At 45.5% G+C, this 13,612-nt stretch overlaps 1 protein-coding gene across 2 annotated transcripts in view; it reads right to left on the bottom strand.

Annotated features, from left to right (window-relative positions):
* The window catches only part of MMD (monocyte to macrophage differentiation associated), a 534,703-nt gene that overhangs the window by 61,745 nt on the left and 459,346 nt on the right, over positions 1–13,612 (bottom strand). The window lies entirely within an intron of this gene.

Raw genomic sequence — 13,612 nt, forward strand, 5'->3', positions numbered from 1 at the left:
TTGGGGGCCATGGCACGGCAGTAACTGGAGTCATGGTCAGCCTCCAGGCAGTAAAGGCAAACATCGTGGGGGTCACCTAACGACATGTTTCGGCGACATGCCCCACAGGACTTGAAACCGGGCATCCCTACGTGCACCAAGGGAAGTTGGGGAGACAAAAATTCTCAAAATAGTGGTCAAAAATAGACTAAGGTACGCGCGCAATCCAGATCAGCGATTACAGGCACGGAGACAGCAAGAATGAACTGACGTCAGCGCGCATGGGTGGCGCCAAAGTACACTCCGTTGACTTCATCTTGGCGCTGTCGACGCCAGTGACTGACGCGGAGCCGCAGGATGCCACCTACTGACGTGCAAGGGTACTGCTAAGCAAAACTTTCCAGACCCGGTCTGACACCTGGGGATATTCTAAGGTAAGGAATCTATCACTAACGTGTCTCTTTCAGACACACCTGGTAATTATTAGATGCAATAAAAATAGCCCAACTCAGAATTCCAAATTCCGTACAAACAGGGGTTAATGCAGGGGACAGAACATTCTGACTAACTTCTAATTAGGGCCATTGTAGGGCCCAGGTAGAATTCTATGTAACAAATATCACCCTCCACATGAATGAGAAGCCTCCCAACAAGATGAACTACCACTTCTTAAAAGAACTCTGCAGGAAAAAAAAACATATTATCCAATAATCCTTACATTAATTCAAAAGTAACCACTTTCATTTAGATGGAATACTGGTAAAAATTCAAGGTGCAATTGAATCCAGACAGCCAACGCAAAGACAAAGGGGAGCAGTGAAGGAAACATCCCTCCATTTGGAGGGGATAGTACAAGCTCACTTGCAAGGTGAATGAGATCCAAAACCTACGGCTAATTATGCCAAATGTAGTGGGGCACAAGGATTAGAGAATCCAATAGAAATTTTCAGATCCAAGACTACTCAGGGAATCATGGGGCGGGAGTGGACATGTGAAAGGCATAGTGGGAGAGATCTGACAAGTCAAACAGGAACACAACACATCCCCCAAGAGAGAATATGTAGAAAGCAACTGAGCGGTTAGTGCCCACTTGCAAATCTGAATGCAAGTTGAATGATTTCATCAACTAAGTCCCAAGTCCCCAGGCACAGCCCAGTCTCCAGACTACAGTTGGCAAGGGTGAGGTTTACCTACACCCTTCTGTCAACCTCCCTAAATGCCTCATCTCACCCCCAGTTTCATATGTTAGTGTAGAACATGGCTTTGGAGTTGGCCATGAAGATAAATACACTACTGCACAATACTTACGGAAGGAAGGATTTCAGCACGAGGTAAACAGACGTGTTGATGTACACAAGAGAGATTAATGGAGACCACTATTGACAGTTTTACTTAGAAAGAATCTATGGCAACACTCACGATAGATGGAAATTGGCTCCCATAATTGACCCTCAATACTAGTATATGCTATGGCCTGCAAGTCACAGGTTCAAATCCGGACCAGAAACATCATGTCAAGTTTGGTAAATTCAATATCATTAAGTGGAGTAATATTACCACCTTTTATTTACGTCACTTAGAGGCAGCAACAGTGTATCAAGAAGCACTAAAACGTTATCCTTACATTTTGTTATGCTATTATGCATGGTATAGGTGGCGACATACCTCGGGCATGAGGATGGTGAAAACCAATCAGATAGACACTACGCAAGATACCATCAATTTAAGATGTTCTGAAAGACCGGGATTCAATTAGACTGAGGGCAAGACTCCTGTTTCTAGTAAATCACACACATGGATCACACCCATTACTGTGTCTTCAAACTACACACTATTTCATCACCAAAAGTCTACATCAAAACATTCATGGAAGAATCTACACAAAGAGATGCAGACTTGCACTTCCCAATCAACCTATATGTGCATCCCATCCCATGGAAGAAGCCCCCTTTGTTGTTCTTTTCTACTGCAAAGAAACCTAGGATCCAGGGTTAAACTGTATAATCATCTGGGCACATCCAAAATCTCCTACAGGTTCCCACTAGCATCCATTGAGACTTGATGGGAGTGCAAGGGAACGACAGGACCGGGATCTGAGGGTGTTCAGAGGAGTTTCATGGGGTGGGGACAGATATCTGAACCCCATGAGTGCCACCAAAAGGTTACGTAAGTATTGTGTGATGGCATTCCAGGTTTAATAACCGGTGCCACTTTGTCCCCACCTGGAGTAGGGTATTTGGAGGAATATCACTTGTTCATTTTACATCACAAAGGAGGGAAAGGAACCCTTTGTTGGATATGTACTCCTTCCTCCATGGGGAATTGTTCTGGCACTACTATTTGTTTAATTGGGTAATGACAGCACAAAACACCTGTAGGATCATCAGGCATCTGAGGCTGGATTTAAGAAACAAGGGACTTTGCCACAATAGCCCCTGAACTACAGCACATCATTTATCTACTAATTCCCATCAGATGGAAGTTCAAACACCTTCTCTAGAACCTTTTGTTAAATAATAGAATGTCCACATCAAGGTTGGTACCTGGGTTACAATATAACTATGCCCCAGGACACAACACAGCAAAATGTCAGTTTGCTTTCGACATTATGGACAGCCTGAAGCTACCAATTGTTCTTGACAGGTCTGAGGAAAGAGCAAGATATGTTGCCACTGAAACTAAAGGAAAAGACACAGGTGATGGACGGAATGCAGAGCAAATCAAACATTTAACCCCAGTCAATAGATCTGGGTTAAATCTATTGTTCTTTTACTCAGCTCGTGGTAGGCCTCACCCAGCTGGTGGAACAACCCGAAGTCCTTCATGACTGCCTCGCTAATGTCGATCGTTGGATGTCCCATTCTGCCCTTAAACTCAATGGTGAAAAAACCGAGCTGATGCTGATGGGCAAATCGAGTCCCACACTCATTGCTAGCTGCTGGCCCCGGTCCCTGGGTGACCCACCATCTCCCAAGAAGGAGATTAAGACCCTGGGAGTTTGGCTGGAGGAAGATCTGTCCTTTAGGACCCACGCCAGGAAGACCGTGGGGGTGTGTTTTGGTCTGTTGCGGTCAGCTCGCAAGGTTCTACCACTGCTCCCTAACTAGTCTAGGAAGCTCTTGATCCGTGGTCTAATCTTGTCAAGGCTTGACTACGGGAATGCGCGGTTTCTCGGCGCTCCCGAAGCGACGTTTAAAACCCTTCAACAGGTGCAGAATGCAGCCGCCAGAGTGCTGATGGAGGTTCCGAGAAGACACTCAGCCGCCCCGGCTCTGAAAACGCTTCACTGACTCCCCGTCTAGGAGCGGGTGAAATTCAAAGTGTTATGCACAGCCCATAAGATCTTGCATGGCAAGGGCCCCTCTATCCTGTCCACTATGGCACGCCCCTACAAGCCCACACGCCCACTGCGTTCGGACCAAAGACGACATCTACAGTCAGCCAGAGTAAAAAGAGCTCGCTCTGAGGGCCGTCGCTTCTCAGTGCAAGTGGCGGCACTGTGGAACTCCTTGCCTTTCAAGATTCGTTCAGAGCCCAACATCTTGCACTTTAGGAAACTCTTGAAGACCCATCTGTTTCCGGTGTAGCGACGGAGTTGAGCGTTTTTTCCTGTGTCTACAGCGCCGGGATGGCCCCGGGTTACTGAGCGCGGTATAAATTTTATATAATAATAATAATTACTCACCATGCCACCCCAGCTTAGACCCAGCCATATGCAAATCAGTCTTAACCTTGTACCTCATGGGAACAGTCAGCCCGAAATACCAAGCCAGGTCCTCCCTATCCCGGAAACCAGCATCCTGGGACCAGTTTTGGGGCACCATCCCTCATCAGCCAGACTAGCAGGAATCCAATGGCACAGGGAGTCCGGGAACCACGTCTGGGCATACCTAGCGGACTGGGGGTGAGTGTCTGGAAAGTTTCAGCGCGCAGTCCATCATCTCCTTGTGCTTGCTTTGTTCACCCTAAGTTGGGACTCTCTTGCTTACTTTGCCACTGCATTAAAGCTAGCCTGGCTGACGAGGTGTGTTACTCCAGGATGCTTGTTTCCAGTCCAAGGAACACTTGGCTTGGCAATTTTGGCTTGACTGCTCCCATAAGGAACAGGGTCAAGACTGATTTGCATATGGCTGGGTGTGAACTGGGGTGGCGACGAGAGCTAAAGAATGATGGTTCAACCCAGATCTGTGACTGGGTAGGAGTGTCTGAAAAGTTTCAGCGCTCCGTCCATCACCTCCTTGAGTTCACTGAAACTAAAAGGAGTAATTATATTAAAATGGAAAACAAGAAACTATCCTAAAGCAGGAAAAGGCTTATTTAAAACGCATTCCTAGAATGGTAACTTTGTTCCTGGATCAAAACAGAAACTGAACCTGTTCAAATACATCTATCAAACCATTTGGTCTGATGTTCACATATAAGCTCAATCTCAAAAAGACCTATGTGTTTAGCACTGGCAATGACCACTTCTCAAACCTGTATGTTTAAGAAGTGTGCAATACTGGAGTCACACTTACCAATTGCAAATGTGTCCAATTAACTATAGTTCAGTTCTAAATTGTGCGGAGTCTTCATTTTGGCTCATAGGAAACAAAGAAGGGCATTGTAGTTTCTTCTGATTTGCTCACCAATGTCAAAATACGAACACTACGCCAAAATACAAATCCTCTAACTTAGACTGATATAAGACAGTTGAAAATGCAAATGCAGATTGTAGATATTTGTTCCAATGCATAATGTTCGTGATGGAGTTCCCAGTAGGTCAAGACTGAGTACAAGGGCTTGCGCCATGCCAGAGATCTGATTTTTCTGTTTTGTGAACACATAGTCAAGGCCCCAACGTTTGTAAGCCTTGTCCTCCTGGAATGGCAACAGCAATGGATAACAAAGGTCTGCTACGGTAGGAGATTGCTAGTCATGGAAGGAAGCATGAGGAGTCACAAGAGAGATGAGAGCCCACGCTTGAACTTGGGAAGAAAGGCCCTAGCCAAAAAGCGCAGAGCAGAGACTATGTTGGTGATGAAGTGACTTCTATCTGGCCATCTGGCTCTAAAACATTTGGAGATTGGTCAGAGTGTATGCTAGATCACGCGGCATACCTTAACCACATTTCACCCCATCAAGGTGAGAAAATGGGGATTCCCCCTGGTGGCTTATGTGGCCCGCAAGGACTGATCCACAAGAGAGACTTTTTCTTAATGTATTTATTTTTATACAGAATACATTCTCAACAACTGTTACAGGGTTAGCATAGGTTGAGACAGTTATCAATTATACATAGGGATTTATATAGTTAACCCCACATGGCATTATTTATTGAAGAAGAGAGAAAGACAGGTGGAAAAAAAAGGCAGAAAAGTAAGGGGTGAAAAACAGAGGTAGGGGTCAGACATTCTGAGAGTTTAATTCCTTATTAATTAGATCTGACATTCTGTGCTGATGTATGAGCCCGCATGGAGGCACGAAAGGGCTATAATTGGAAAAGACCCTTTCGGCCCAAGTAGACGCGGTTGACTTGGTGAAACAATCGTAGGGGTTACCAAAGAGTAATTCGCTGGCCTGGCAGTTTCATGGAGGATCATAAGAGTCTAGGTAAGTGTCCAGAGATCTCCACATCCCTCTGGAGGCTGGTTTCCAGGGTGAGTCCTGTAGTGTGATGTTATCTGCTCCTCTAAGATGCGTGATCCAGTTGATTCAACCTTTGTAAGGTACCTTACTTGTATCCTTCCAGTTGGCTAAGACCATTTTCACTGCTGCTGTCAGTAATCGGTCTAGTAGGTCCTTATCTTGCTCCATTCTCAATTTCGTGCTCATAAATGCCGAGGTGAGGGTGGAAAATTCTTCTACCAGTGTACAGTCAAGCAAATCATTCATGAAACCAAAGATTTTCCCCCAGAATACTTTTGAGTGTTGGGCACTGGAAGATAAGGTGTGCTAGGTCCCCCTTCCCCTTGTTACAGTTCCAGCATAGAGCGTTCTCCCTGAGGTCTAATGAGAATAACCGTGCAGGGGTCCAAAACCTCTTGTGAAGCAGCTAAATATGTGTTTGTGCGAGCACTGGGGAGATCTTATTGTGTGAGGTCGAGGCCCATAGTGTGGCCCATCCTTGTTCGTTAAGTGAGGTTTTAGTTTGTTTATCCCAGTAGGCGACTGTCTTATCATTAAGTTTGTAGGTTTTTGAGCGAGGAGTTTATAGAGCTGCGAGACTTGGTGTCCTGATTTGTTAATGTTTGACACATATCGGAAGATTGAGGGGTGTGGAGTAGATAGCTTAGTTTTTGATAGGGCTGATCTGATTTTCAGAAAGTTATAGAATTCAATGTCATTTAAGTGATGTCTTGATTTGAGGTCTGTGAATGTAATGGGGTAAGTTTTGTTCTCTAGTTGGTGAGGGTAGTAAATACCTTTCTCAATCCATGTATCGAAGGTTAGGCTTTTCCCTTTATATAAAACTTTGCTATTTTCCCCAAAGGGATTCTATTTTAGACCCCTTGATACTAAGATCCAGCTTCTTGTCTACCTTTAGTAGCGCAATTTTTGTGTTTTTAAAGATAGGCTTAGAGGCTTGGGGGTATCTATTTACTGTAAGTAGGGACAATGGGCTTAGATTGTTCAGGATGGCCCTCTCTACTTGAAGCCATACAGGTATGTACTCAGGCAGTGGTAATATCCAAGATGAGCCTTGTTTTGCTAGAAAAGCTAACTGGAATAATCTGAAGTCTGCTAGGATTACCCCTCCTTGGGTTTTATCCAATGTTAGTTTCTTAATGCTTATCCGTGCCTTTATCCCGCGCAAGAGGAATTTAGAGTTCAGGATATCGACTTTCCGGTGAAAATCGTCTGTGAGGACTGGGAGCATACTGATGAAATAGTTAACCATTGGGCTGATCATCATTTTAATGGTTTCGATTCTCCCCCACCATGCTATGAATTTTGGGGACCAAGACTCCAAAAGTTTCTTAATCGCTTCTAGTAATAGCTTCTCATTGTGGTGTAGTGTGTCCATTAGGTCGCTACCAAAGTGTATGCCGAGGTACTTAATATGCCCTGTCTGCTAGGCCAAGCCCGACCCCCCAGGGTGTCTTTCGTGCAGTGAATGTTTAGTGGTTTGCATTTAGATTTGTCCTTGTTTAGCTTATACCCTGAGAACCCAGAGTATTCGGCTATCGTAGTCATCAGAGCCCTGATTAAGGACTTAGGTCTCCCAGATTGTATCCAAATTAGTGCTTATGGCACAAAAACAACTGACAATGTGTATATCGCAGTAGGATAGTGCAGCTAAAGACCGGCCTTAAATAAATATGAGGGAGGTCAGTGCCAATCGTGCAGCATCTTGAAGAAGTTGAGTTTCATGCAGGCTTTTTGTGGCCGTCCATTAAGCCAAATTCATTATTTAGCCCTCCTGCAAGACTTGGCCCTGTAAAGAGATTCCTTTTGATGTCCATTCCATTGGGGCCACTAGAAGGTCTCTGGTGAGGGGTTTGGATATCAAGATGCAAGAAAACATTGACTCTGTGGATAGAAATCCATATAAGAAAAAATGGAATGCATTACTGGGTATCAGTTTTAGGTAGAAGTGTTTTCTTCTTTACAGAATCCCAATATTAGAGAGTTGAATACAAACCAATTTGCCTCCAGAGATGAGAAGGGGAACATGTAGGAAATCTGGTAAAGGTGATGAGCTTGTTGTCTGATCTCTTTTGTAGGACTCCCAATTCTCCAGAAGTCATGCTCCAACATAATTTAGTTTCAAAACTGCTTGTTGATATCATTGCAGAAATCAAGGTTCACTGATAGTGAGCCAGCAAACAAACGAGCATCACTATCTCCCCAACGTATGTTAATACCAGCCATTTTGACTAAGCTGTTGCTTCGATTTCACAACATTAACTATCAGAGGGTCCAAGAGGGCGCAAAATGTGAGAAAAGAGTGGAGCAGAGAGAGGACGAAATAAATCAACAACAACTATTATTAAAGCTGGCCATAGTACTCCTAACCCATCTCCCTATGGGAAGCCCCAATCCCGTCCCATACAGAGCCCTCCAGAAGCAAAGATTCCCGGGCTACACCACTGTTTAATGTTAGTGTTGTACCCATCACTCCCAGGTAAACCTCGCAGTGAAGTCTCAACAGAGTCCAAGTTCCACTCTTGAACTTGCAGGAAGAACCACTAAAGCACCCTGCCCCAGCAAAATCATGCTTTCCTTTACACCCACCAGTGCTCTCTTCCTTTAAAATGTGACAGGTCATATGTCAGTGAAATACAAGGGACAACTGTTCCTCATCTGCCCTACCTTACTCTTGACCATTGTCCGCAGAGCCTGATCTCTCCAGTCCGCCAACTGTAGTGACATCAGAAAGAGTAAGAGGCACACCACTGCTTTATCCACCAAAGCATCCCCTCCAAAGTGTCCTTGCCCACATCTGCTTTACTTTCTTCGCACTGGAAATAACCAGGCAATTTTAGTTAGACCTCCACAACAGGGAGAGTGGAGCCATCCCTGCTAGAACAAAGCAGATACTATTTTGATCCCCAACAGGCCCACGCCCCAGCATGTCATTTATATATGTGCACTATTCTTTTAGCACCCATCCCATGCATGTATTTTTTTTTTTAACCTGCCAATTTGCCACAACAAGATGAAAGGGAAGGTGCAACTTTCAATGTATATAATTGAATATGGAGGGGCACAATATTATAGACAGTTTATTCTCTTCTCAACGGACAGAAAGTTCCCTATGGAAAGAGATGCAACTTCTACCAGAGTTTTAAGTCGCAGTTTTTTTTTAAAATAATGGTGTCAGGTTACCTGGGGCATGTGGGACAGACTGATATTTATCTGTAACCTCAGACACTTCAAATTTTCAGTCGACTATGTTCATGGGTAGTCCACAATTAAAAACCTGGTTGTATGAGCATTTTTTTTTTTTTTATCACAATTGCTGTGTTCATTTCATTTTGTCTTCTCTTCAAACATATTGTAAAGCGCTCTGATATCCCTCGGGATCTTGTTCACGCTATATAAAACTTTATAAATAAATAAAATATTGACATAGCTACTTTCGGGTCTGTTTTGGTGGTCACTTGCTCCAATATATGGCAGAGAAGTCGGGTGTTTTCGTTAAACATACGGCTGCGTAGGAAACCGACCTGGGAGTTGCTTATTAGTTTGGAGAAAACCGCTTTGAGTCTAACTGCCAATATCTTAGCATACATTTTAAAGTCCACGTTGATGAGGGATATGGGTCTGTATTTTTTTGTTGATACGTGGTCTTTACCCGCCATTTGGGATGACTACTAGGTCAGCTTCTGACCTGGATTGTGGAACTGCCCCCTTAGCTGCAGTATGGTTAAAAACACTTTTAATGGTTGGTTTGAGCTGGGTTAAGAATATCTTGTAAAAATCGGCTGTGTCTGACCCAGGGGCTTGATTACCTTTCAGAAATTTGACCGCCGTTTCATTTTCAGTGTAGGTAATTTCTTGACCTAACCGGATTGTGTCCTCAGTGCTCATCTTCGGGAGCCCGAATCTGTCCAGGTATTTTATACAGTCCTCTTAGTTGGGGTTCTGGTCGTTTTTGTAGAGTTCTTGGTAGAACCCTTGGAATGTCTTAAGGATGAGAGAGCAGTTAAACTTTTATTGGACCCTCAAAGATTATTACTAAAGTATGTCGACCCGCATGCCCTCTAGGTTTGATGGCAGCAATAATGTGAATACAAATGATTAACCCCTTAAGTGCTGCTGACGGCCAACGGTCGTCAGCAGCGCTACCTCCCCAGTGCTGCGCACGACCATTGGACGTCCATTCAGCACTGGTTCCAATGGACAGCGCAGCACTGGGGAGGGATGTTTACACACAGCTAAGGTGTTAAGGGAATTGCTGTGCGGCACCTGCTGGTCCTTAATTACCTATTCAATTATACTCTTCCTGAAGAGTTTCAGATCTTGTCGCTGCTCGTTCATGCATTGTGTATAGCAGAAGTTTGTGTCTACTATTCAAAAATGGAAAAACAAAACAAACTACTTTCGTAAGGTCTGTTATTTTGAGTCTCAGGAATGTTTCAAAATGGCCGGGCAGAGCTAACATGGTGCACATTTGGAGAAATGTATTTTTCTATATGGGATTTCAGTCTGCTCAGGCTGGCTAGGGGGAGTCCTTCTCACCTTGCTTGCTTTATGTGAAGACAGACCTCAGCTTACGGCGCACTTGTGGTCTTACGTTTATTTCAATTTTCACCCTAATTTTTGTGCATTCTCTCATAATTTGTTTTACCTTGAACGGAACTTTATTGCTTGTGATTTGAATATCTTTAATTGTACATTGCTGCTATACTTATGTTTGTTTCTTGTGTTGCTCTATAAAAAGGGAAAAAGTAACCTCAATGTTGGGTGCAGCTTTATCATGTATTTACATACCACATAAGGACTCAACCGATTTTGCTTAACAGGCATGCAATAAACAAGCATTTGTAATGCAATCGGTCTCGCAATTGCAAGTTAGAGCTATTGGTGTTGACAATGTCTTTTACCCATGTGTCTTGGTTGTATGTGATTTGGAGTGGAATTGTGGGAGTTGGACATGTGAGGTGTAGTGTATTTGTGGAGTGGAATTATGTGGTATGGTGAACAGACAGGGGTGAGAGCTGCACATAATAAGATGGAAAGAAAGGTAGTGAGATATAGGTAGTTTGTGCACGAAGGGGTTAATGAACTTGTGCGTGTGTACACAGAAGACACCCTAAGAGAAGAAGAGCGTGGTTTTGAGGGACGGAAATCTTGAAAAGAGAGGCGGGAAGAGTGTGTGGGAGAGCAAAAGAGCTGTAACGGAGAAAGAGAGAAAGACGAGTGGGTGGGACACCAGGGGAAGTGGACCCGTGCACAGCTGGAGGAGGTACGTGAAGGTTGCTTGTATGAGCAGGGAAGTATAGAGAGGAGATAGGGAGTGTGAGGGAGGAATGAGAGTGGCAGTGAAAATGCATGACGAGAGGAGGTAGTTAGTGGGAGAGTGAGAGAGAGGTGAGGGGCAGTTGCTATGTGAGGGAGAGATGACAGGGTTGGTAGAATTGCGATGTAGAGATGCGTTATATTGGAATTATTTGTTGCAGAATTCTGTGGTGTGGGATGGTGTGGAGTTGGGTAGTGGAAATATATGGCATGGTGTGCTGTGGAAGTATGTGGATAGTAATTAAATGCTGTGAAATTATGTGGAATGAGATTGTGTGTTATGGAGTCAATTATGTGGAATGGTATTGTGGAGTGGAATGTTCTGGAGTTAAACTATGTGATGTGCTGCTCAATTTGTGGCAGGATGTTGAAACGTGTGGTGTGTAATGGAGATATGTGGTGTATTGTGGAATTGTGGTGTGTAGTTGAAATATGTAGTTTGGTGTAGAATTATATGTTGTGTTTTGGAAATGTGTGGAGTTTAATTGCATGGCTGGAACTGCGATATACATACAAAACGCCAGAAAGTAAATGTGAATTCTAGGTCAGGAGCGGAGGCTTCTGATTAGGCTGTCACTTTCTCCTTTATTGTACTCCAGCAGCCATTAAAAGGTAACATTCTCAAACAAAACTACATTTCCCATGAGCATCAGGGAAAATGAAAATAGAAAATGTCCCGGTAACTGTCCAATTCCTGGCCAGGGCACCTCATATCTTCCCCTGCTGGCACTCTATCCTTCTCTGCTCCAGCAGCATACAGATGCTTTTCTTTGCTTTTCTGACTAAACTCTAGATTGTTAGCGATTTACTTGCTGAAATGTACAGGGTCGCGCAGGCCAACGCACTGAGGTTTCTCTCCCCTGGGGGGTTGAGGCAGCGACTGTGTGTGTGCGCCGCGGGGACGTTTTCCGCTCCTTTCGCGGTTGTGTTTTTCTAGAAGGCTCTGTGCGCGGGCAGCCTCCCACCGCTAGGGGACTACGCGTCCTTCGCTGCTGCTCTGAGGAGCTTTACCCCCCGACGGGCGCGAGTCGTTGAGTTCCGCTTCGTACTCTCGTCGGGAGAGGCGGCTCAACGGACTTGACCGCCGCGTGGGAGAACTGGTGTGGTTTTGTCTTGCTAATTGGGCAGCGCTAAGGCTAAAATACGATTTCAGAGCCCCTGCCTGGAGCCTGAACACCCGCGAGGGGGGTAAGATATTTGGCACGATTTCGGGACCGGCCCAGGCTGGCTTCCTTTTCAGTGCCTCATAGCAGAGGCTGTTGGTCCCAGTTTTCCTTCATAATTACCCCGCTGCGGTGGGAGGAGATATTTTTCAGGGCTCTCTCCTTTTATTACCCCCTAATTGAATTGGCTCCTTGGTATTGCGCAGAGGCGCTATCGAGTATGAAGAATATTACGAGGAGGAGGAAGAGCAGCAGGTCATGTACCTGCCGGTAGATGACCACTTCTGCCAAGTTATGGACTCTTCCATTTTGAAAGCAGTGACGCGGGTGGTTGCACCCCTAGAGAAGAAGATTGATCAACCGCAGCCACAGTGCCAACCCCCTCGGGCAAGGGGCAGACCTTTCGGGGCTCACGGGCACCATACCTCCGAGCCAACCATTGACGAGTACCACATAATCTAAGAGGAAGCGTCCTGCGGACATGGGGGTGGACTCTGCACCGACCCCAGTTCAGACATGCTCAACCCCAACGAGTTGCTCCACCCGCGCTCAACGCACTGGGTTCCTGCTCCGACGGTCGCGGCATACATGGCGGCCAGGCTTCGTAAGCCTTTGGACCAGGAGGTGCCTAGTGGTCTTCGGGCAGAGTGCCCGCGTCCCACCTTGGAGGGTAAAGTTACGGTTATCCCAGAGATTGACCCCAAAATGTCCACCTTCCTGATAAAGTTTGTGAAGGACCCCAAGAAGGGCATAGACCGATCTTGGAGGGCCTGTCAAGATAAACTCTTGGACACGGCGGGGCCTTTGGCGAAAATCTTAGATATGGCCGAATACGCCAAGGACTCGGGATCCCTGATTTCCCCGGAGACCCTTTCCGGTTGGGCGCAAAGAGCGATCATTTTCCTGGGGAATGCAAATGTAGCCATTTCGACAGAGAGGAGAAGATCTATTCTAATCAAGATAGACCCGACGTTGGGGGAACTAGCCACATCTGAAGCAGGTCCGATGGCGGAGGGTAACCTCTACGGGGACCCGTTTGTCAAAGAACTGGGTAAATTTGTAAATACCTTTAATTCTCTGGACAAGGCCCAGACATCCGTGAAACGAATCTTCACACCACGTGTTTTTGGTGCAGGCAGTCGTGGAAGGGGCAGCTCGTCTGGCAGACCCTATAACAAAGGCTCCTACTAGCAGGGAGACTCTCACAGGGGTCAATACCAGGATCCTGACAAGTTTGGAAACTTCTACCAGACCAGAGGTTATCCCCGCCGCCGTGGTGGAATAGGAAGAGGAGAGGGTGGCTACAATAATCACAAAGGTGAGACTTCAAAATGTGAAGGGCCTGAAAGTGGGGGGCAGACTCCAGTTTTTTCTTCAGGCATGGTCTTCGCTCACCTCCGACGCCTCGGTCTTACAGACCGTTGGAGGGTTCCAAATAGAATACTCGGGACTCCCCAGGCAGTCCGTTCATCCCAGACCTATCGGCTTCACGCCGGACCAATGCTCTCTGATAGACAAAGAGG

The sequence above is a fragment of the Lissotriton vulgaris genome, chromosome 7, assembly GCF_964263255.1.
Source record: "Lissotriton vulgaris chromosome 7, aLisVul1.2, whole genome shotgun sequence".
Lineage (NCBI taxonomy): Eukaryota > Metazoa > Chordata > Amphibia > Caudata > Salamandridae > Lissotriton > Lissotriton vulgaris.